This window comes from Xiphophorus couchianus, chromosome 23 (genome assembly GCF_001444195.1).
Source record: "Xiphophorus couchianus chromosome 23, X_couchianus-1.0, whole genome shotgun sequence".
Taxonomy (NCBI): domain Eukaryota; kingdom Metazoa; phylum Chordata; class Actinopteri; order Cyprinodontiformes; family Poeciliidae; genus Xiphophorus; species Xiphophorus couchianus.
In genome coordinates this window covers 5,039,214-5,063,319 of record NC_040250.1, presented here as the reverse complement: position 1 = coordinate 5,063,319, position 24,106 = coordinate 5,039,214, and the positions used below count along the sequence as shown (strand labels likewise).

General features: G+C 39.5%; 1 protein-coding gene and 1 long non-coding RNA gene across 3 annotated transcripts in view; both read left to right on the top strand.

Moving 5' to 3' along the window:
• Positions 1-24,106, top strand: part of cplx1 (complexin 1) — a 66,387-nt gene that overhangs the window by 28,751 nt on the left and 13,530 nt on the right. The gene's annotated exons all lie outside the window — the stretch shown is intronic.
• LOC114139129 (uncharacterized) lies at positions 9,304-9,890 on the top strand. The gene is made up of 2 exons (XR_003594390.1): positions 9,304-9,739; positions 9,812-9,890. It is a non-coding gene; the product is annotated as an uncharacterized LOC114139129 (long non-coding RNA).

Below are 24,106 nucleotides of genomic sequence, written 5' to 3'. Positions count from 1 at the left end.
TTGGATCTGAGCAGGAAACCCAGTTACGTTGTTTTATTTTTTATTTTTTTAAAAAGGACTGGTGAAGAGCAGTCGACTGATGGCACCCTTTGAATTTTGTTGTCCTTGTGACAATGACAATAAAGATTTATCTTATCTTATCTTATCTTATTTTATCTTATCTTAGTCAAGAGGACTTTTCAAATGATTGACTTCAGCTTTGTCAGCAGCTGCTTTGATATAACTATACTGATTTGGTTTCATTATTCTTGTTAAGGCTTCCTATCTCCTATCTTCTTGGTAATTTCATGCTTGTGTGTTTTGTTTATTCTCCATTCCTTGTCTTTTTGGACGCTTTCTGAAAGTTAGTGGTGCTATCTCTGGCATATTTCCAATGATGCTTACTGCTGATATGTTGATTAATATTCCTAATTTAACCTACCGTAATTGAACTATACTGTGGCCACACCCCCCAACTCAACATTTATACTCGTACGTGAAAATGGCTGCAAACAGATACTCAATTATACAACTGTACATCTTTAAAAATCATACAGGAGTTTGGGTTGGAACTCTAGCAGCCCAAGCAGAGTTCCAAACGTCCTGAAACTCCTCTTGGGTTGCTAGGTAACGGGTCTGGGCTTTGGTGGGGTTGCTAGGCAATGGCCTTAATTTAGCTGGAGTTACTAGGTGAGGGGTCAGTGCCTGTTGATTTATGATATTACATTCAGAAGATTTTTGAAATAAATATTTTTCCAGATACCAAGAGAACATTAACTTATTGCCCAAAAAAACTGCTAGATGTTTTTTTTAAGTACTTGGGTTGGTTTTAGAAGCAGCAGAGCTATAAAATGGAAATAAAAAAGCATGGAAATGTAAATTTTTCCCCTTTGTATGAGTTCAATCAGATGATTTGCATATTTAATAAATCCAAATGTAATGGAATGTAAAAACATGGAGGTTTTTCTGTCAGTGTATCATGTGTAATGACAGAAGACTCTGGTAATGCTTGGCCACTGGTCCAATAAATGACTTTATTAACTTCCTGCATGCAGCAAGTTCAAGTGAACACGCCAACCCATCATTCTCTGCAAAAAAAAAGTGCAGACAAAACTTCCTCTTAAAAGTGAGTCCTCCCATAGAAAAACTGTGGCTCGATATTAGCTAACAGCTTCCACAGCGTTGCTGAAATCCCGTCACCCTGCTGACTCCACAAAGGTACAAAAAGACAACATAACCTGAGTGTCATGCTGTTAGGGGGGGAATTGCTCTTTCTATTGCCAGAGTCATTATGGGAGTGAATTGGCAGCTTTGTTATCAGGGCGACGCGCAGTCCAGACATCAATGCCAATTTTTCCCCTCCAAGACAGTACAATACTGTTCAATCCATATCTACTGCAGCTATAAAAGAGGTTTGTCATAGAGCGGCATCAAAGCACAGGCTGAAGCATGCTGATGGAAAACTATTGATAGAGATGGCTGTGGCTGAGAATATATCAATTCCATCATCCAATATGTTCAAAAGAACTTTTGACTTTGACAATTAATTATTTTAAAGCCCCCATTTTGTAAAGATAGAATTTCAGTTTGACAGAAAGCAGCTTTTAGTAAAAATACTGTCACTAGCAATCTCATACTTCACTTCCAGACTGATGCAAGAAGCAGACTCCGTTTTACTCAGATGTTCCTCAAATATTGTTGAAATAAATTAAATCGAGGTTCTGACTTGCACTATGTGACATAAGTCATTCAGAAGAGGAATAACCTTTGTTTAAAAAGATAAGACAATTATAATAGGATTTTTTTTTCTACTCAGCAAAAATATAAAATACTACCAAGTATTTCTGTTCAGTTTCATGTGCAAATCATTTAGTAAACCTAAAATAAGACAAAACTAACTTAAAGTTAACATTTCAGCAAGATAGTTTTTTTTAAATGAATAATCCTTGTGGATTTTAAAAAGACCTAGTTCCCCTGGTAGATTTGTTCACTTATAACAAGACACTTTTCCTGCCTTAAGTGGAGAAATCTACCAGAAAATTGTTTTAAAATCTTCCATAAATATTAAGAGTAAGCATTTATCTTTCAAAAATTGTACTTTTAACTTTTTTTGTCTCATTTCAAATGTAATATATTTTGCACTAGAATTTAGACAAAAAATTTGGTGTTTTTACAATGTAAATTTGCCTGCATCCCGAGCTTTAGTCTGCATTTGTGTTTGAATGTTTATTCCCCAAATCTTATCATCTGTTGCTTTTGTTCTGTATGTTTTGAATTCGTCCCTGCATCGACGAACCTGATTCAAACTGTGCAATTTCTGCTGCAGCACTAAAACGAGGAAACAGAATTTTCAACCCTAGAAACATTATTTTTGTTTTGATTGATATTGTTTCTGGGATTCTGGATCTGACTTGTACACCTTACAAAAAAATAATTCTTTCACACATTTCTGTGCGAACAGGTTTAAAGTGTGTGACTGGTGCGTTTGCCTTTGTGCCTGTCAAGCTCAGCTCCAGGCTGAGAAAGACAGAAAAAACTAATGAGAGTGTGAAGACGTGATGAGCAGCATGCAAATGAGAGAGACCAATTTTCAATGCTCTGCTGATGGTATGCAAATGTTGAGGCTGCTAATTATTGGGGATTCTAGTTGAAAGGAAAATGGAGATGATATCAAGTCATTTGACATAAGAAATCTTGATTGGCCTATTTTTCTTCTTTTTAAAGGGAAAGACTGCAAAGTTCTGATGCTTCTTCACTTAAGAAAGACTTCAGTGTGTGTCAAAACAAATCCTTAAACAAAAAGATGTGGTCCACAGCAATGGTTTGGTATTACTGTATTACATTCATGGGGAAAATTAACTTCATAGCATCACTGGGATGAATTTTTTTATGCATTTGAACCATTCTTTTCTACACTGGAGGCTTCCTCAAAATCCCTGAAATACAGACTGCTACTGGAAAAATAACTTTCTGAAGAATTTGAATTAATATAATTTACAACAACATTTAATTTTACTTTGGGATCAATAAGGTATTTAGATGAGCTCTTTTTGTATCTTGAGAAAAATAAATAAATTTTGTAACAAATCTTTTTTTACCAACTTAAAATGTTTGTCAAACACCATATTTTTCATTAAATATAGTTCTATTGGAGCTGATGTACAGCAGCCAGCTGCTCCTGTTTTGACATCATGGTGCCAGCAGGATTTAATAGTCAGCCATAAGAGTGATCTAAGCTGCTCTGACATCTGTTTATTCTCCATCTTCTGGACCTGCACCTTCCGGGTCCACTTAGCCTCCTAAACCCAGCGCACATGAGCTTCTCCTCCCAGGCTTTAACACAGTCTGCCAGCCACCAGCTCTCAGCGTTCAGCCCTGGGGAATAAAGGTTAATTTTCCGAGTGAGCTGCTCCCGTCTCCGGTCTAAACATGCTGATTCATAAACAGCGTTACAGCTGTGTGTGGGACCGTGCGTGACTGCAGGCGGAGAGTTTATGTGGTCATGACTCGTGCATGATTCAGGGTGACTCCCAGACATAGAGCCTGTCAGAAGAGTTCACTGAGCTCTGGTTTAGCTGCTGCTAACCAGCGCTGAATGAGGGAGCAGAGAGATCGCATAGGAAAGAGGGAAGGTTGGTTTCTGCACTACAGCATCAAAACAACACTGCCTTTAAGGGCAGTAATGAAAAAATTGGAAATTGTTTTCTCTAATCTGCCTGTTTTTGCCAGACAGAGTAATTAGAGACTCTGTCTTTTGATCTACTAGACTGTGATTATCAGTAATGTTTCAAAGACCACCTGGTTATGATTCTCCAGTTCAATTCAAACACTCCTCTTCTCTGTACAATATACTACATGTGTTGCCTCTGTCTGCAGTTAGTTTTGTACTTTGTCCAACCACTACAGAATCAGCCTTTATTGTCATCATACAAACAAAATTTGTTTCAGAACAGCTCATTCAGAGAAAATAAACAAACAACATGAGACTTGAGTTAAAGGGGGTCTGAGGTTGCAGCTTTAGGATGTGTTGCCTCTTCATTAGATGAGAACAACATTGAGGTAGATGAAGGGAAAACATTTTTTGGGGCTGCAAAAACCCCTCTGCACATGAAAAACAATATTTTGACAACATAAAACTGTTATGTAACTGATCAATAAGGAAAAAAGGGAAATAAAATGTATTTAATTGTGTTAATATAGGCATTCACACGTATTGGTACCTCTATTAGAGATTAGTAAAAAGTATTTAAACAAATAATTTTATTTGAGTAGAATTATCCAACCTGTAAGACAAGCTTGAATTGCCGGTTGCTGAACATTTCAGCAACCGGCAATTCAAGTTGCTTAACATGATGGAAAATATAATTGTTGTGCTGTGAAGCACCCTGCCTCTTCATGTGAGGGATGTACAGATTTTGTATATTTTACTCTAGTGCTGCATGCAGGTCAGACTTCCAAAGTACAACATCTGTTTTATTTGTGTAACTATTCCCTAATCGACTTCAGCTCAGTAGTTCCCAATGAAAGGCCAAGTCATGGTTTACAAGATGCTGCTCTCAGGTGCATTTTCAGGGTATAAAACATTAAAATAGTTTCACTGCTGTCATCAAACTGGTTGGCTTTGCTAAATCTAATAAACTCAAGAGAGCAGAAGCAAAAACTTGACCTTCTTAATACTAGACATCAGAAAAATATCAGCAAGACTTGAAGCAAATCAGCAACTCACCAATTTGCTTCAAGCTAAAAGTGGAGGGCAATTTTGGGACTCGCTGCCTTTAGTGTGTTTTATTTCTAAAGGTAACATCAACCAGCTGCTCATAGAAATGAACAAAAGCCATTTCAGATCAAGCCGAAGGCAAAGCTTGAATAAACGGCCCATTTTATGCCATTTGTGTAGACAAAGTTTTAGAAATTTGCATTGTTGTCTGTCATTTAGAATACTGCTGATCTGATCTGTCTTCTGAAATTTCTTTCAAAAAACGTTTTTGACCAATGCTTGGCAGAAAGATAAGGAAATTTGTGTTGAATAAACACTAATTTCATGTTCATGTTTGGTATCAGCAGAATGTGGCAACATTTAAGAGGAAACGGCCTCTTAAATCTTTGTTAGAAGACCATGAAAAAATTGGCAAAACACACTTTACTACTTTTTTACCACCTCTGGTGGTACAATGTTTTATTACTACATTGGCAATAGTATTTATTGGTTTTAAAGGGAAGAGCTTCTGTTTTCTTTCCTGCACCAAAGCACAAACTGTAATAGTAACATATCTAGCTAGATAAACTGGTTAGTATTTTAAAGATACTGTATAGACACTGGGGTAGTGAGACATAAAATTTGTGCAGCTAAAATTCCCTGATCTGTTACCTTCTACAGGATTTCACAAGAAACAGAAAATTCAAGAATTAAGGGACCAAGCAGGAAAAACATAGAGGACACAGAAAATGTCTTTAAACTGTGTCTTTATGGGTCCATAAAAGAGGTCAACGAAATATAACTCCACTCAAAAGGGTCTTACAAAATATTAAACAAAGGACACACAACTTAACTTAAAACAGACCTGCTGAAAAACACAGGAAGCTAACTTATATTATGATCTGGTCAAAACATTTACACAAAAAATAGGGAAAATAAAGATGATATTTCTCAGATTTGACAGGAATGTGCCAGCCAAAAGAAACAGTTTTCGAAATTTTTATGTCTGAATGATGTGATGGAGTTTACAAAGAACTGAATGGATCCACTTTTATCATTATTTTAACACTTTATTCATACATAACAGAAAAGCAAATTGGTGCACAGAAAATAATGTTTTAATTTGTTGATTTCATTTATATATTTTTAATTTAGCTTTTACTTTACATGCACAATTTCCATAAAACTTTATTACTGCCTTTTTTTTTCTTACTGCTCTGTTGATTTAATTCGCCAAAGGCCTTGTGAGCCACAGCCAGACTTGTCAAACACTGTTAAGAACTTGTAAAATTTGGCCCGGCTCGCTCCGCTCTACATGAGTGGAGAAAACATTGATATTCCTTTCTGTCCTTCTTCCTCTGCCAGCCAAGGTCAGCGACACAAATGAGTCAGCAGCACAAAGCCCGCCGTCACACTCTACTTCCTTATCTTCCTCCATCACAATTACCTCACAGCCTCTTTTTCTTCACAATTTTCCACTTTTCCTCATTCCTTTCTCTCTCCATGCAACGCTTCAGTCACTCTTGCCATCTCTTTTTTTTTTTACTCCTGTTATGCTCTTTCTTCTCACATGGTTGTTAAAATTCCTGAAATTCAGAGGGAAACTGCAGAAGCAGATCAGGAAGTGCCTCACCACAAATAAGACTTGCAGGGAATCTGAAGCTGACCTAAATTTGCTGCTTACTTCTTACACTTTGGGGTTTTTTCCTCTTTGCACAAGAATTTCAAAGAGATGTTGGAAAGTCGGGTCTCCTGGTGAACATAAGAGGACATGCAGGAATGCCCAACCCTGCTTTGAAATACAAAGTCAGACTTAAATTTTCTTCTGCAGTCAATTTTCATAAGTAACCCATTATTTCATAAATAATGGTCAGACAGCAGTGAAACTTATGGAAGTCAAGGTCAAGAGGAGATTTAGAGGGGAAAAAAGTATTTAATGTGAAAAAGCTACCATACCTTTGATTTCTGGTATTTGCAGCTTCATGCCTTTCTTATCATAAATAATGCACTGAAGTCTGAGAAGTGAAATCAAAGAGTGTGTGGGGAGGAAAGCTCATGGTTCTGCTTCTTTTCATCTGGCTTTTTCTCAACTACACCCACTTATCGCTTACACGAATAGAGAAGAGAGAGTTGTTTTATGGAGAGAGGTTAGAGTCAAAAAGGTTGTTTTAGTCTGGAAAGTTCCTCACCACTGAAGTTTCATATTTATAACTTCAGCTACATTATGCACTGTGCATTTCTGTTACTCCCTACATTTATTATAATAATAATAATAAAGATTAGATAACCATAAAACTGTCCATCTTGCTAAGGTCAGTCCGCTTATGCAAAGTGCTTTCTAAATGCTTATTTCTTCACCTAAAAGTTGAAAAAGATTGACATGTCTAATTCAAAAAAAATTATACAATGTATTGCAAAGAGTTTTTGTCAACATCCATTTAATTTGGTTTGACAATTTTCTCTTGAGGAGTCTCCAGATGCTCTGAGACAAACAGAAAAAACTCTTAGCTGCTTAGTTAAACAGTTTGCTGAAAGAAAACAGAAGGTTTCAGTGATAAACTTCACTAAATAAGATCTAATTTCATCTGATTTGGTGATTGTTTTATTGTTTCAAAATGCTGGGATTGGATTATTCCAGACTGTTGCTTTTTAACGAATATTTATTCTTATACACTTCATTTGGTGTTTTTTTTCACCACACCATAACATATTTCTATAGATTACATACAGACTTGCTTAAACTTCTGATTGAACAATTTAAAAGTAACTAATGTCTAATCACTAAATTTTTATTTAAATTGCTGTTTATTTTCGTTCGTGTGTTCAAAATAAATTTAGCAAGTTACTAACAATGCATCTGTATTACTAAAATAATAATCTGCTATTTTTCTAATTGCATCGTAATATTTCAGTGTTTTATGCAGCTGAAGAGTCTGAGTGAGACTGCATTTATTCTCTTTCTCTGTTATTCAGCTCAGTTGGGTTTTATTACCAGCTGTCACATTATTTCATGATGAGATTAAAGCGAGTGAATCAACAACAATGAAGGTTTGCTGGATATTCTGCAATAATCATTGAAAGTCATTTTGCACCTTTGATTTGAAACTTTTAAAGTGTGAGTCACTTTTATTTCTCTCCCCTATCGCTTCGGGCTTTCATGAATTTAATGAAAGGCGTTTGTGATTTTTTTAAATTATTATTATTCAGATCACAGTAATCTGGGGTGTGCAGAGCCCTCCAGTTTTTTGCTGTATGTCATATTTCCTCTGCATGGCCACTCATGTTGCAAGAAGGATTGGTATGAATTGCATTTTCATATTTCACAGAGCTGCAGAGCCAGTGTGGCAGCATGGCAGTCAGCATGATCTCATGTTTGAATGATGGCGTTAGTTATCACTGATATCAGATCTCCCCTGTGTGATCGATGAGTAGACTCAGAGTAGCAGGGGAGGATGAGGAGGCCAGAGTGATTATGCATCGTGGGAAGCTTCGAACGCGTCAAGCTAATTTGACGCTCTCCGAAGTCATCAGGAGGCAGAGAGGACCGAATCATGTCTCCTGGTATTATCACAGAGCCAGGAGGTGAAATTAGAGCTAAAAAGCATGACTTTGGGTTGAGAGGGAAGCCTTTCTCTGGGTCTTAGGAATCGATCGGTGTGCATAATGCTGCCGATACACGGAAAACAAATCTCCTTAAGCTTAGTTCCATGGAGTGAAGAAAAGCATCACAGCTCATTCTAGGACTGGAAAAGAAAACAATAACAATATAAATCACGACAAGTGATCAATACAATGTTCAATAATTTAACTGAACTCTGCTCCATAACCGCACAGCATTCTGGGGAATGTAGGCAGAGGAAAGACTTTATCGGCTCAGTTTCTCACAGCCAGCTAAGCAAGACCAGTGGAATCAACTAACTGGCTCACTCTTTGGTAACCCAGCAACTCACTCACTCTTTGGTTACCTAGCAACAGCTGTTGAGTGACTGGCGAAGCAGTACTTTAAGGTTTCACCACTGTGCCTCGTAACATCTTAAAAATAACGCAGTGGAGTGAAAACTGTGGATTAAAAAGGAAAGGTCACGCCGCCGGTTTTGCAGAATTTCAGATATTTAAAACAAAAACATTAATAATGATCTATTTTGACTGATTTGAAATGATTATATTGTGATAGATTTTTCAGCCATATCATTCAGCACCAGTTCAGTCCAAGTTCGAGACTCTAAAGCTGCATTATGTAACTTTTACAAAACCGTTTTTTTATGTATTTATTAATGGCATGAGACAGATAATCTGTGAATAGACTAAATTCCTCCAACTTCTTCCTGTGATACTATTGGCGTCTAACAAAATGAAACAACCAATCAGAGCTAACGGGTGTTAGCGTTGTCAATCAACTTTGCCTACATGCTGCTAAATACGGAGAAACAACTTGCTATTCCAGAAAAAATGTTTATCTGCCATAATCCATGGCCATGCTAACTAGCTTTAGCATGCATGGCATGCTATGTTCCAGACAGCAAGCAGAGAATGTGAGCAGCAAGTACATGGGAGGTGATTGACAGCATTAAGACCCTCCTCCTGCCTCTGATTGGTTGTTTCTGATGGAGAAGTGTATTTCTTGTCAGGGTCTGCATTTTGTTTCCGTTTTATTTTGGGTTTTTTTTGGTTTGAGTTTTTTTTTTCCTGCCGTTGGGACTGGCATTCCTCATGACATCCACCAGAGGTCGCCAACAGACAGAGCCCCTGGAAGGCTGCTGAGTTCAACCCGTTTACACACCTGCAGCTTGTTTTGGAGGGCGTGGATTATGGATTTAAGCAGCAGCTCCTCTCCGTCTCATCGCCTGAGTGTTTGCTTACTTCGATATCCTGCTGTTCTCTCGCGGTTCTGGCGAAGAGCAGTCCTCCCCGAGTTCAGTGTGCGCCTGTGCTCCCCTCGTTGTGGATTCCCTACCTCCTGTGTCCTCCCTCGACGCTGTCGGTGCTACCGGTCAGAAGCCACCCCTCGTGTGTCCACCCTTTCCTCTCGTCGATCCCTCTCTGGTGGAACCCCCCTCATTCCAAGTAAGACAGACTCTGGAATATTCCCGAAGGATTTTCTCCTCACTGCTCTGACCCTGCTTCTCCTGTTGGTAGCAAGACGACCCGGTCATCAGCACCAGGAGTCGCGTCCTGACCCCTCCCCTGACTTCAATAAACTGATTATTGTGCACTTAATCGTTCTCTCTGATTGTGTTCTTGCATGTGGGTTCGTAAAGTAAAACTCAACATGACAGAACACTCAGGCCAAGCTACGACCTCCGCAGACGCGATCAGAGGAGCGTTATCCGACCAACAAGCCCTCATTCAGCTCCACGATTCAGCTCTGAGAGAGCTGGGAAATCGCCAAGCTGAAACTAACCGACGATTAACTGAACTCTCAAATTTCCTACAGAATTCATTACCTCAGGACACAAATCAACCTTCTGTTTCCCCATCCGCGCCGTCATTAGCCCTGGATCCGCTCGTCCGCTCCGGCTTCTCTGAGGTCCGCCCGGCAACTCCAGATAAGTTTTCTGGTGACATCAAGAAGGTAACAGGATTTATCCTCCAATGCACCATTGTCTTCAACCATTCGCCACAGAGTTTTCCCAATGATGACCGTAAGATTTCTTATGTCTTATCCTTGTTGACGGGCCGAGCCTTAGAGTGGGCCGAAGCCCGGTTTACCACCGCAGTTAATTATGGATGTACCTACCCCGAGTTCCTAACTGAGTTAAAACAGGTCTTTTGCCAGGAGACGGAAGGAACATCCTCTTCCAGAGATTTGCACGGGTTAAAGCAGGGGCAGAAGAGTGTTTCTGATTTCGCCATAGACTTTAGGATCAAGGCGGCCGCATCTGGCTGGAACATGGTAGCTCTCAAGAGCGCCTTTTTCCATGGGCTAAACGAGCAGATAAAGGACGAATTAGCCACATTGGATGAGCCAGAATCCCTGAACGATTTCATAAACTTATCCATAAGATTGGACAACCGAATCCGTACTAGAGCCAGGGAACGCACCCGTCGAGTTTCTTCTCCATGCACCTCTCTAACCAGTAGTCGTCTTTCTGCTCAGCACTCACCTCCTTCCCCAGCCCCATGTATGGAACCCATGCAAATAGGAAACACAAGGCTCACACCCGAGGAGCGTCAACGGAGGTTACGCTCCCAGCTCTGTATTTACTGCGGTGAGCCGAACCATGTGATTGCTAATTGTCCTGTACGTTTAAACCCGCAGGTCCGGCAGTGAAGGCGGGGAAACTGCCGGCACCGTCCACTCCTAAACCCCGTCTCACCTTCCCTGTCACCCTATTCGCCAACAATGACTCACTTTCTGTGTCAGTTCTCATTGATTCCGGTTGCGAACAAAATCTCATCAGTTCCGACATAATTCACCAGCTCTCCGTGCCTACTGAACCGTTACCAGTTCCTCTCCGTGTCGCTGCCCTGGACGGGAAGGGTCTACCCCAGATAACCCACCGGACCAAGCCACTACGCCTGCTAATTTCTGGTAACCACACTGAAGAGATCATTTTCTATGTGTTTTCCACTATCAGTTCCCCCATAGTTCTAGGATTCAACTGGCTATTCAAGCATAACCCCCAGATAGATTGGGTTGAGGGACGGATTACTTCCTGGTCTTCCAAGTGCCACACCACCTGTCTCCGTTCCGCTGTTCCTTCGCAGCCCACACGTTCCACGATGGATGAGGTGGATCCATCCGACGTCACCGCCGTCCCTAGTGAGTACCATGAACTCATCACTGTTTTCAGTAGGGACAAAGCCCTCTCTCTACCACCTCACAGACCATATGACTGTGCAATCGACCTCCTGCCTGGGGCCCCTCTACCTAACAGTAGACTGTATAACATCTCCAGGGCCGAACGCCAGGCCATGGAGGACTACATAAATAAATCCCTCGCTGCAGGTATTATCCGTACCTCGTCTTCCCCTTTGGGTGCTGGGTTTTTCTTTGTGGGGAAGAAGGATGGTTCTCTGAGGCCCTGCATCGACTATAGAGGCCTAAATCAAATCACCATCAAAAACAAGTATCCTTTACCCCTGCTCTCCTCTGCCTTCGAACCTGTTCAAGGAGCAACCGTCTTTTCGAAACTGGACCTTAGAAACGCTTACCATCTACTACGCATCAGGGAGGGCGACGAATGGAAGACCGCTTTTAAGACCCCTATGGGGCACTACGAGTATCTGGTCATGCCTTTTGGTTTGTCTAACGCCCCCTCCTTCTTCCAGGCCCTTGTGAACGACGTCCTCCGAGATTTCATTAATGTGTTTGTCTTTGTCTACTTAGATGACATCCTTATCTACTCAAGGACCCTGGTGGAGCACCAAGAACACGTCCGTCTAGTTCTCCAGAGGTTACTAGAAAATAAATTGTATGTGAAAGCCGAAAAATGCGAGTTCCACCGCCCATCAGTAACTTTCCTGGGGTACGTCCTTGAGAGCGGACAGATCAGAGCAGCAGAGGACAAGATCGCAGCAGTTCTGGACTGGCCTCAGCCTGAAACGCGTAAGCAACTCCAACGTTTCCTAGGCTTTGCCAACTTCTACAGGAGGTTCATCCGGAACTATAGCCAGATCGCTTCCCCCCTCACAGCTCTCACCTCCACAAAGAGGGTGTTTAGCTGGACTCCACAAGCCGAGGCCGCCTTCACTGAACTCAAGTCGCGGTTCTCCAAGGCCCCGGTCCTGGTTCAACCCGACCCAAGCAGGCAGTTTGTAGTGGAGGTTGACGCATCCGATATTGGGGTGGGGGCCGTTCTGTCCCAGATCACTGCGCAGGATCAGAAGTTACACCCCTGCACTTTCTTTTCCCACAGACTCTCTCCAGCTGAGAGGAATTACAATGTGGGAGACAGAGAATTGCTGGCTATAAAACTGGCTTTGGAGGAGTGGCGTCACTGGCTGGAGGGAGCAGAACACCCCGTTCTAGTCTGGACCGATCACAAGAACCTGTCCTACCTCCAGTCAGCTAAACGATCCAACCCACGCCAGTCTCGCTGGTCTCTGTTCTTCGCACGCTTTAACCTTTCCATTTCCTATCGTCCAGGTTCAAAGAATGTAAAGCCAGATGCTCTGTCCAAGATACACTCCCCTGACGATTCGGAGGAAAGCCTGGCTCCCATTCTCCCGCCTAGTTGCACAGTCGGAGGAGTAACGTGGGAGATGGAGGACATCCTCCACCAAGCGCACCAGACCGAGCCTCCTCCTGAAGCCTGTCCTCCAGGTAAACAGTACGTTCCCTCCGCTGTCCGTGCCCGCTTCCTACAATGGATTCATGCCTCCAAGTTCGCCGCTCACCCTGGAGTCAGTCGCACCATAGGGTTGGTCAATCGCAGGTTTTGGTGGGGATCAATACACAAGGACGTTAAGGAGTATGTCTCCGCCTGCGCAGTCTGTGCACGCAACAAGTCGTCCAACCGACCCCCTGCTGTCCTCCTACAGCCATTACCCATACCAGGACGACCATGGTCCCACATCGCTGTCGACTTCGTCACCGGACTCCCAAGGTCCAAAGGTATGACCACTATTCTCACAATCATCGACCGTTTTTCCAAAGCCTGTCATCTTGTCCCCCTACGCAAACTACCCACCGCTGCTCAGACAGCTAAACTACTCATCAAGCATGTTTTCAAGCTGCATGGGATACCCCAGGAGATCCTCTCCGACCGCGGGCCCCAGTTTATCTCGCAGGTCTGGCGTCAGTTCTGCTCCGCCCTGGGAGCCAGGGTGTCTCTCAGCTCCGGGTATCATCCCCAAACCAATGGGCAGACTGAACGTATGAACCAGGAGCTGGAGGCCGCCCTGCGATGTCTCACCTCTACCAACCCTGATGATTGGGCTCCACACCTTCCGTGGGTAGAGTATGCACATAACTGCCACACGTCTGCAGCTACTGGTCTCTCTCCCTTTGAAGTAGTCCTGGGATACCAACCTCCTCTCCTCCCGGCTGACGAAAGTAACATCTCTGTCACATCGGTCCAGCACCACATTCGCAGGAGTCACAAGATCTGGAAGGACACCGTCTCCGCCCTCAACAACTCATCCGCCAGTAATAAACGACTCGCTGACCGACGTAGGATCCCTGCCCCGACATACTCCGTGGGGCAGAAGGTATGGTTGTCAACACGTGACATTCCCCTTAAATCTATGTCCAGGAAGTTGTCCCCTAGATTCATCGGTCCTTTCGAGATACTGGCGCTCGTGGGTCCCGTGGCTGTGCGACTCCGACTCCCTTCATCCATGCGTATCCACCCGACCTTCCACGTGTCCCACATTAAACCTGTTCTCTCCAGTGAACTTTGCCCTCCGGCCGAACCCCCTCCTCCCTCCCTGGACGGGCGGGGCGACGCCATTTTTGCCGTCCGTCGGCTAGTGGCCTCCCGGCGGCGGGGTCGGGGCTACCAGTACCTCGTCGACTGGGAGGGCTACGGCCCTGAAGAACGTTCCTGGGTCCCTGGATCGTTCATTGTGGATAACACCCTCATTAGGGAGTATTGGGACTCTCAGCCCTCATCCTCTGCTCGGCCGCCAGGTGGCGTCCGTTGAGGGGGGGGTACTGTCAGGGTCTGCATTTTGTTTCCGTTTTATTTTGGGTTTTTTTTGGTTTGAGTTTTTTTTTTCCTGCCGTTGGGACTGGCATTCCTCATGACATCCACCAGAGGTCGCCAACAGACAGAGCCCCTGGAAGGCTGCTGAGTTCAACCCGTTTACACACCTGCAGCTTGTTTTGGAGGGCGTGGATTATGGATTTAAGCAGCAGCTCCTCTCCGTCTCATCGCCTGAGTGTTTGCTTACTTCGATATCCTGCTGTTCTCTCGCGGTTCTGGCGAAGAGCAGTCCTCCCCGAGTTCAGTGTGCGCCTGTGCTCCCCTCGTTGTGGATTCCCTACCTCCTGTGTCCTCCCTCGACGCTGTCGGTGCTACCGGTCAGAAGCCACCCCTCGTGTGTCCACCCTTTCCTCTCGTCGATCCCTCTCTGGTGGAACCCCCCTCATTCCAAGTAAGACAGACTCTGGAATATTCCCGAAGGATTTTCTCCTCACTGCTCTGACCCTGCTTCTCCTGTTGGTAGCAAGACGACCCGGTCATCAGCACCAGGAGTCGCGTCCTGACCCCTCCCCTGACTTCAATAAACTGATTATTGTGCACTTAATCGTTCTCTCTGATTGTGTTCTTGCATGTGGGTTCGTAAAGTAAAACTCAACATGACATTTCTAAAGTTAGCACTAGAAGTCACTGGGAGAAGGCAGGGGAGCTCAATTTTTTCAGATTATCTGTCTTATACTGTCACAACATGATAATTTTAACAAATATGTTAAAAAAAACATATTTTTATAGAAGTTACGTAGTATATGGCATACAATTGTGACTCTGTGTACATCTCAAATAGAATTTTGTATAATTCAACTAAAGTCTGCTCTTTATTAAAAGTTTTACAATAGATACAGGGATTTTCATGGCGTCCCAGTTCTTTACCCGAAAAAGTAAACAAGCCTGAAACAAAAAAAAGAAAAAAGTTGTTGACCCACTTCAAGAACTTTTCGAGTGAGTAACATCTTTTTTAGGTTTATTTTTTCTATCTTTCTACAGCTTGTCAACACTATATTGCTTAAGGCTTATGTTCTTAAACACTTGTCTCATATTCTCTGTGCCATATATGGCCGCATTTTAAGTGAATTCCCAATCTAATGCATTCCTCCGCGCCTTCATATGCAGCTCTCTGTTAATGTAATCATCCTGTGATTGGATCATTGCTCTTTAGGAGTGTTGTTAGATTTAAGAGCCTGTCAGCTGAATAGCTGGTGGTGAATTTTATTGCAGTGAAGTATTGGTAATTTAGGAAAAACTTAAAAGAAAAATGCTAATGTAGGACAAATACATTCTCTGAAACAGCTCCAACTGTAAAATTAAAGAGTAGATGCATTTATTGTTTTTCTCAAACAATAAAATTCATGTTTTTAATGGGATTTCCTGTAATAACTCCACAACAAGAAGCATATAAAGTAGAACACAGCTATTCACGGTTCAGGAGTCATGAATTCACCTATTTGGGGATTTTACTATGGATCATCACTCCAACTTACTTACTAAAAATTTGCCTACTTGCAGATTTTTTTTTTTTTTTGTAGAATCTAAAACATTTGAAAGAAATGTAACTTGGAAAACCTTGACACTCTATTGCACTAGAAAAGAGAATGGAGCTCCAACTTTAAAAAAAATATATTTTGCTAGACTTAATCGAATCAGGTTTGTCAAACTTAACTAAGTTCTATGGTTGTTTCCACATGACAACTTAATACAGTTAATTTTGATACTTGTAACAAATTAACACACTGTTTTTAAAAGTTGGATCGCCTGTTTTCTTTTTTCAGTGTAGCTGACTTTACAAAGCAGCCAATCAAGAAGCGCCATTAATTTTCCATTATGCAGATTGGCTGCCAGACAGTGAATGAAGACTGAAGATGTTAGGTTTTGTGGTAGTGCTGAGATGGTTTTCACTTCATTTAATTTTTCTCATTCACTCAATAATACATATTGAGTGATCAATATCATGTAATAAATAAAAGAAACCATGAATGAAAAGGAGCAGAAAGAAGTATAAGCTTATAATATCTACCCCGCATTCACATAAAAAGAAAATTAGCTTATCAGCTCAGAAGACTATTACAGAAGTATTTCAAATACACAAAAAATATACGCAGTTTTCATGCATATTGAGCTATACTTTGTGTCTAAAATAATAAAATAGGAAGAAAACAGTTCTCTTACATTCATAGGATCATGGGGCTGATTCCAATATGCATTACATTGAATATTATTTGAAACAACTGGTTCTAAGTATAATTTTAAAAAGCACAAAATGCACTTTAGTTACTTTCCCACTGTGGTGTGAAACAGAACACAGATTTGTTATTCACAGCTTTAATTGAAGGATTTGTCGATCAGTTTTGTGCTCATCTGCTCACAAAGAATGGAGAGGAATCTGTTAATTAGTTAACCTGTTAATTAGAATTCAAAGGTGTCAAAAGTCACATCTCAGGTATGTTGAACATGTGAACAGGATATAAAAATAACCCAACATAAAATAACTTGCAAACACGCCAAAGCTCTCCTAATGTCAGCAGCTGGATTCAATCCAGACATTTCACATTATTGAAGGATTCACCACGATCAATTATGCAGTTCTGTAAATGGTTAAACAATTTTTGGTGACATCTGACATGAACATAATTGCTTGCAGGACTCCTACTTGACAGGACAAAGCGAACAGCAGCAGTGCACAACAAACCAGAAATAATTAGGTTTTGAATTGGCCTAATTACTGAGAGAATGAGCCACCATGACCGCCAGTGACTGACAGGCAAAGTTACAACAAAGCTTCAATTAAATAACCACAAAGCAGGTTTCATTAAAAACGTTTCTTCCCCACAGATGTTTTTATGGATTAAAGGAAGCAGTATACTTAACAACAGTTTCCTTTGTCTGTCATACAACATACACTGTAAGGAAATTTTGAATTTAAGAAAAGAAAAAATGTCTGTTAATGTTACAAACATTTCCATCAACTCAAAAAACACATTTTTATTTTTATTTTAACGGTTTATCACGTTTAGTCCATCCCAAAGTGAATTCTTCAATATTTTTACAATGTAGCACTTAGCACATTGACAAACATTTCTGTTGTTTAAAAATTTTAATCTTTTAAATTTTTAAAATGTGTCTCACAAACATTGACATGAAGAAGAAAGTACAGGCATAAAACTGTTAAAAGTTTTAATGGAAAGTTTCTTTACATTTCTAGGATAGATTTGCAATTTTTTTGTGTTTGTTTTTTGCAGCGTAAACATTTCCTGTGGATGCAGAAAACTTAGACATCCTTAAACCTGTCTAATTTTATCATCAACAAAACTAAGTTACCAGACGAAGGTAACTTGGGTAGCTTTAAAAAGCTGTTTTTAAATCATTTAAATGTAATTATTGGAAAAAACAAGCAAAGAATCTAAAAACAACCTGGCTGTATGAAGGTATACTTTGTCTCCTTTTTACATTTTAAGCTAACTTTAAATTGGGCTTTATATTACAAGTTATTGTTGTGATCAGAGTCTGAAAAAGTAGTAGCTTCTTAAAGAGACAGGAGACAATTTAAAAGCATTAAATTAGGAAGTCAAATTTCTTTTCAATTATTTTGGACAAATAACATAGTTACTTGATTATGCTGTAAAATGACTCTATGATCTGTAGAATGAATAAATAACTGAAACAGAACCTGTTATTTAAGGCTAAGACTATTGCAGGAACAGTTTCACAGTCTTTGCTGCCTCTCTCTTAATTTAAATTATTTTGGTTTGATTGATGTGACTTGTCACTGCATCGATGCTGATCCAGGTGGCTGAGCGACCTGGACGGCTAACAGCACCTGTTTGTGTTACATATTGAACAGACGCTATTTCAGGCTGCGCTTAACAGGCACTTATTGCCTTAAAATATCCAGTGAATAATTAAAGTCCCAATGAAACAGCATGACATAAAATTAAGATTAAAACACACATATGATCACATTGAAAATGTTACTAAACCCTGGAATAAAATAATTTTTCACCTTCTTCTTTTACATATTCAACTTTTTCTGCATAACTGGATGTTTTTTCTGCTAAAGAATCATAATTCAGAGATTTGAGCTTCAGTTTTAACCAGCAACAGAATGTTTAATCAGAAATATATTTATTGTTTTACATAAACAGAACACTATAGTTTTAAATTAAATAAAGCATACAGAAAAAATATGATTCAAACTTTAAGCTCTAAGGTAATTTAGTTGTAAATCAGGGTAGAAATGATGAAATTTGCAATTATTCTATTATTTTTCTGTTTTTGACAACTGGTGTAGTGTTTTTGTATTTCCTAATGAGCTGATCTTTTTAATTAGACTAAATAATGTAGCTCAACCTCTGGTGACCCTTGTGTTGGAGACTGTATGTGAACGGAGAAGCTGGAGAAGAAAGAAAAGTCTTTGAATTTGTAATTATTTGAGTAATAATTAACATTCAAGAATAAAAGGTCCCCTGACTAACTATGTCTAAATTAAATACAATCAGTGATGCTTAAATGTCCCTTACTGGTTGCCTAGAGAAGAAAAGGTTATACTTTGTATAAATCGCATTCAGTGATCATCGTCTTGTTTGACGATGATATGCAGCTCTGCTAAGAGTTAAAGGGTTTTTTGGTATAATGCTAAATCCTCATATCAGCTTCATAAGATTACTTGGTGTTAGACTGCAGGAAAAAAAGTCTAGTACTTATTAGAAACCAGAAATAAAACATCCAACTGTGGAGTTTATCTATTATACTGTCCTTTAAGTGAAAATGTAGGACACCCTACACAATTTTGTTGAATTTTGATATCATATTCAGGCATGTGGATATTAAATAGAGGATTTTTTTATAGCAACAAAAATAAAGATCAACATAAGAATACAAGGAACAGCATACAGAACACCAATCCATACAACAATCAGGAGTCATTTACAGCTAATGAAGTTTAAACTGGGGTACAGATTCTGTTTTGGATGGACAGTAATTTGTTCCCTGTTTTCAGTACCTTTTGCAGAATCACTTTTTAATTTTTTCCAGGGAGAAATAAAAAATTAAAGGATACCGAAATCAAAATGTCAATTTTCCATCTCTTCCAGATGTCTTCCCATTTGTAATGCTGAAGTCTCATTGAGAAAGTGATTCTTTTCATCACAAATATATCATAGATCATATCCAAATGTAAAGTACTCCTAAATGTATCCAAATCCAGTTATAAATTAGTAGGGATAGTTTGTCTTTTATAATAATGAAGGAAATGACGCTAAAAAAAATGATTTCACATTATTGCTCCTGTCATAAAGCATGAAAATTAAGAGTTTTAGAAATGTGTAAACTGATGAAATGTTTTTTTAACGCTTCTTTAAATCCTGCAAAGATTTTTCTGACAGTATTTGCTCAACTTGTCGTATTTTCGTGTAAATGCAAAGAAACACTTGAGGAGTAACACTCTGTTTGTTTCTGTGGATGAATGGCTGAGCTTGTCCTTGGTGGTGACCTCAGACCTGATGAATGTGATAAATGAGGTCAGACTCTGTGAGGCTGTCCTCCTTTGATGAAGGTGATATAAACCAAACAAAAGACGAGTCTAACAGAGATATGCTGAGCTTTGCAGCATGGAGGCGTTGTAAACTGTTTTTAAAACTAATTAAATCTGTATAGTTTGCATGTGGTGAATAAAAAAATCATCTCACTGTTTCTGAATTTGTGTAATTAAGCTTTTGATTACTTTTTTAATCTCTGCAGTCTCATCATGCTGAATAGTATTTTACCAAATATATTTACTTGTTAAGTATCTTATATGCCATGTATTTATGGCATGCATAAATACATGGCCATGTATTTAGCACAAATGTTAGCCACGCAAAGGGATGGAAATATGTTTGCAAAAACCTCACTTGCATGTGTTTATCAGAGTTTCTGCATTTATCTACCTCTTATGACTCTTCAGCATAAATAACGTTTCTCAGAGAAATCATGCATGCATTCAGGGAAAAATATTACAATATTTATGTATATTTTTTTTTAAATAAATCAGCCAAAAGGCTAAACCTTTTAATGACTTTTACCATTAGATTAGCACCTGTGAATTAAAAACATCCACATCACTTATTGATTCAGAAACAACATTTTGAACAATATTCTTTTTTCTCTAAGCTTCCTATGAGTAATTATTTTTCTCCATCTGTTTGAACATTTCTGTCCCTGCTGTGTTTGTGGCTGAAGTGGCAAAAGCATGCATATATTATCTGCTGGACTTCATGCATGTTTTGAATCTGTATGTAGAGTTATTAGTGCAAAATGAAATCAAATAGACAATGCAAAATGTGCAAAAGTGGAGCAAAATTAATTGCTGTTTGAATTGTACAGTTTATATGAATGCAAATTAAAAAATAAGCTGGTTGTTTTAATTTAAGTTCTTCTCTATAGGTTAACACATAGATGAAAAAGTAAAGTGTCTTACATAACTGCTCACAGGAGATTTACCTCAGTAAACATCAATAAAAAATAATCCTTTCATGATCAAACGCTGTCTCTTGAGCTCTCTAAGGATAGCTGAGTTCCAGAAAGCCCAACCAGTAAATAGCCAGGGTGAGCGTGAACAGCTCAGTGTGAAGAGTGAGTCAGTGCAGCTTCAACAAAAGATCTTTTTAAGGTGTGCCACTGAGGAAATCTCGTGTAGGAGTTAAAAACACGCTTTCAAGATATCACATTGTGTGCAAGATTTCTCTAACTTTAATACATTGTCAAGGTTTTTGTGTACTGGTTTTCACTTTATCAACTCCTACATTTGAGCAAACCTCAGCACAATATACACATTTTTTAAAACGCACGAGACGATGAAGTTCAGGGGGAAAAACAGGAACTCTTGCGGACTGACACCGATTTTTCTTTTCCACCGGTGAAAAGCAGAAAATATTTATAGATAAGCATTGTGTTGATAAGGTGGGTAAGAGCAGCACCATTCATTATTTGCAGAAACTAGATTTTTTATTGTGTTGTTAGCAGAAATGGGTAGAGTAGTCAAAAGCTGCACTCAAGAAAGAGTAGCTCTACTGCCACATATTTTTACTCAAGTAAGAATAAAAAAGTATTTGGTAAAAATGGTACTGATCATAACATCTAATTCAGTATTTTAAAATATCACCAAACAGACAAAATATAAAGTTATGTGCAAATTCTGGAACTTGTGGATGTCGCTCCCTTCTGTAAGTTTTAGAGAATATTTATGACAGAAAAAGATGCGACGTTTAATTTGTGAGAAGCAGTAAAACAAGCTTCACATACAAGCTTAGCTCCTGCTAAGTGGAGCAGCGCCGCCTGACTGGTTCCCTTGGCGGTCTCCCCGTCGGGGTTCAGTCCACCTTTCTGCCAGGCCTGGAGCAGGAGGTCACTGATGATGGCTGCTGTGGGCCTGGGGGCCTGAAGCCGGGGCCCACCGCTCTGCAGCCGTGTTCCTGCTGAGGACTGGTGACAGATGGGAGAGCAGGAACACAGAGTCCTTGAGCTGATCCCGTTGTTTCCTCTCTCTTACTATCACTTGTTTTATTTTTTCTGCTCTGTCTTCTGTTACCTCTCTTACTCTAATGGCTGCCTTTTCATCTTCTCTTCCTTCTTTTTTGTTGTTTGGTCTCTTGATTTGCTTCCTTCCTCGCTTTCTCAGGCAGAATTGTTCAATTTTTTGTTAATTTACTGGGTTTTGATTCTGATTATTTTCACAATTCAATTTTCAGAGGCATTTTTGGTTTTTTATTTGTATTTTTTTCATCTCTTTTCACTCTTTCAGTCTGCTCATCCTCACTGCAAAAACACAAAATATGTTTCATTTAGTTTCTAGCACAAATATTCTAGTACACTTGCATTAAGACAAAACTAACTTACAAATAACTTTTCAGCAAGATATGCAATGTGAATATGGCAGTTTAATTTACATAAAAACTATGTAAAATCACAGCAAAAAAAATTATGCAAACTTGAAAACATAAAATGTTTTAATTCACAGCTATTTCGTATAATAATATGTGAGTATAATCAAATTTATTTGTTAAAACTACAAATGATGGTAAAATAAAACATATATAACAAAACAATTCAGTTATCATTCATATACTGGAAAAACTGTAGTTTTTGAAAATACAAAACATGCAAGTGACAAACTTTATGATGTCATGCTGTACGTTTTACATGATTGATGGAAGAATTTAAATATATTTTTAGAATACATTTTGATCAGCAATATTCCATTGTAAATCTGGGATGCTGTATTTATTTATGTAACAATATAAAATCACAAAAACATTTATGCATTAGATTTATAATGTTAAATTTAGCATTGTAGCTTTTTCAAGTCAGTAATTCCTTAATATAGAAGAGGAAATATTTGTTTCATTGACAGATTATTTCGCTTGAAGCAAAACATTTTTCACACCTTGTAAGTGAAATAAACTCCCAATAGAACTAGTACTTCATCATCAATATTGTGGAATTACTCACTTAAAATAAGCTCATATTTCTTACTAGTCCTATTTGAAGGATACTAAAATATTTGCAATATAAACTTGATCAAAAATATTTGGTAATTTTTTGTGTTTTTGATGAATTCTGTGCCTGATGCCTGTGTGGTTTCAGCCTTAAAGTTTGCAGCTACGTATATGTGCCATATAAATGGAAACACACAGATATCCACATGCAGCAGCAGCCTAGACACACCTGGAGGAAATTCACTCAATCATGCATTAATAGCAAAGGAACAAGATGGTAGCAAAGCCATCCATGCACAGAAGCAAGCAGGGATTCAGCAGCTGCACGCTTTGTACTCGTTTGGCTTATTCACACACATTTAATGCTATCTTCTCATGTTTTTCCATGCTCTCTAAATTAAAACCCAGCCTTTATTTAAATGCTCACACTATAATCCACTTCTTGATCCAACCATCCATAGCTTCTGAGAGTTTTTCTTTTAGTTTCCACGCTTCTTCCAGCTAAGCCTCTTCCAACTTTAAAATTAGTCCCGAGGCCTCCGCTGACCTAGAAAGCTGCTTCAAAGCTGAAGTGAGTTATTGCTAGCTCAGTGTGTTTGCTGCTCTGACATTGAAACAGGTTTGATACAATGATCCAAGCCAGTTGAAAGACTTATATTTTTCAAAAAACACAACAATACTGCTGCCATTTTTGGTGTTTATTTAGAAACTGACTTGGAATGAACTCAGATCTCTAGAAACCATTAAGCTTAGCAACATACAAACGGGTTTTAAACACTTCAGTTTGTGATCTAAATTGATTAAGAGTTAGAAGTTTTTCTTCAGTGCTCCAGCTGCCAATCCATTGAGCAATTATTGTTTCTGAAACAATAAATAAACCCCAAATAATTTTTTTAATGCAAATAAACTGTCTAAAGTAGTAAGGGGGTGTCTCCATGTTTCTTGGTACATTTTGACAGTTTTGTGTACAATTTGTTTAACGTTCTATATTTTTGCCGAAGGTCATCTTAGTGCTGCCCTCTGTGGGTGGAATAGTGGTTACTGCAGCCAGATTTTCCTATTGGTTACAGCAGTACAGCTTGGTTGATGTCTTACGCAGACACATGCCCCCAGTGGTGAAACGAGAATTAATCGTTGTCATATCTCAGGTTTGCATGTGTGATTTATTTGCAATGTGGACAGGAAGTGGAACGCGTCTCCTCTCCTCTTTCTGCACTGGCTGCTGGCGTTTTGCTCCAAGACGACCTCATGATTATGACTGCAGTGTTTTCGAAGTACTGTATCAAATTACATGGAAGGTTCAGTGGAAGAAAAGTGTG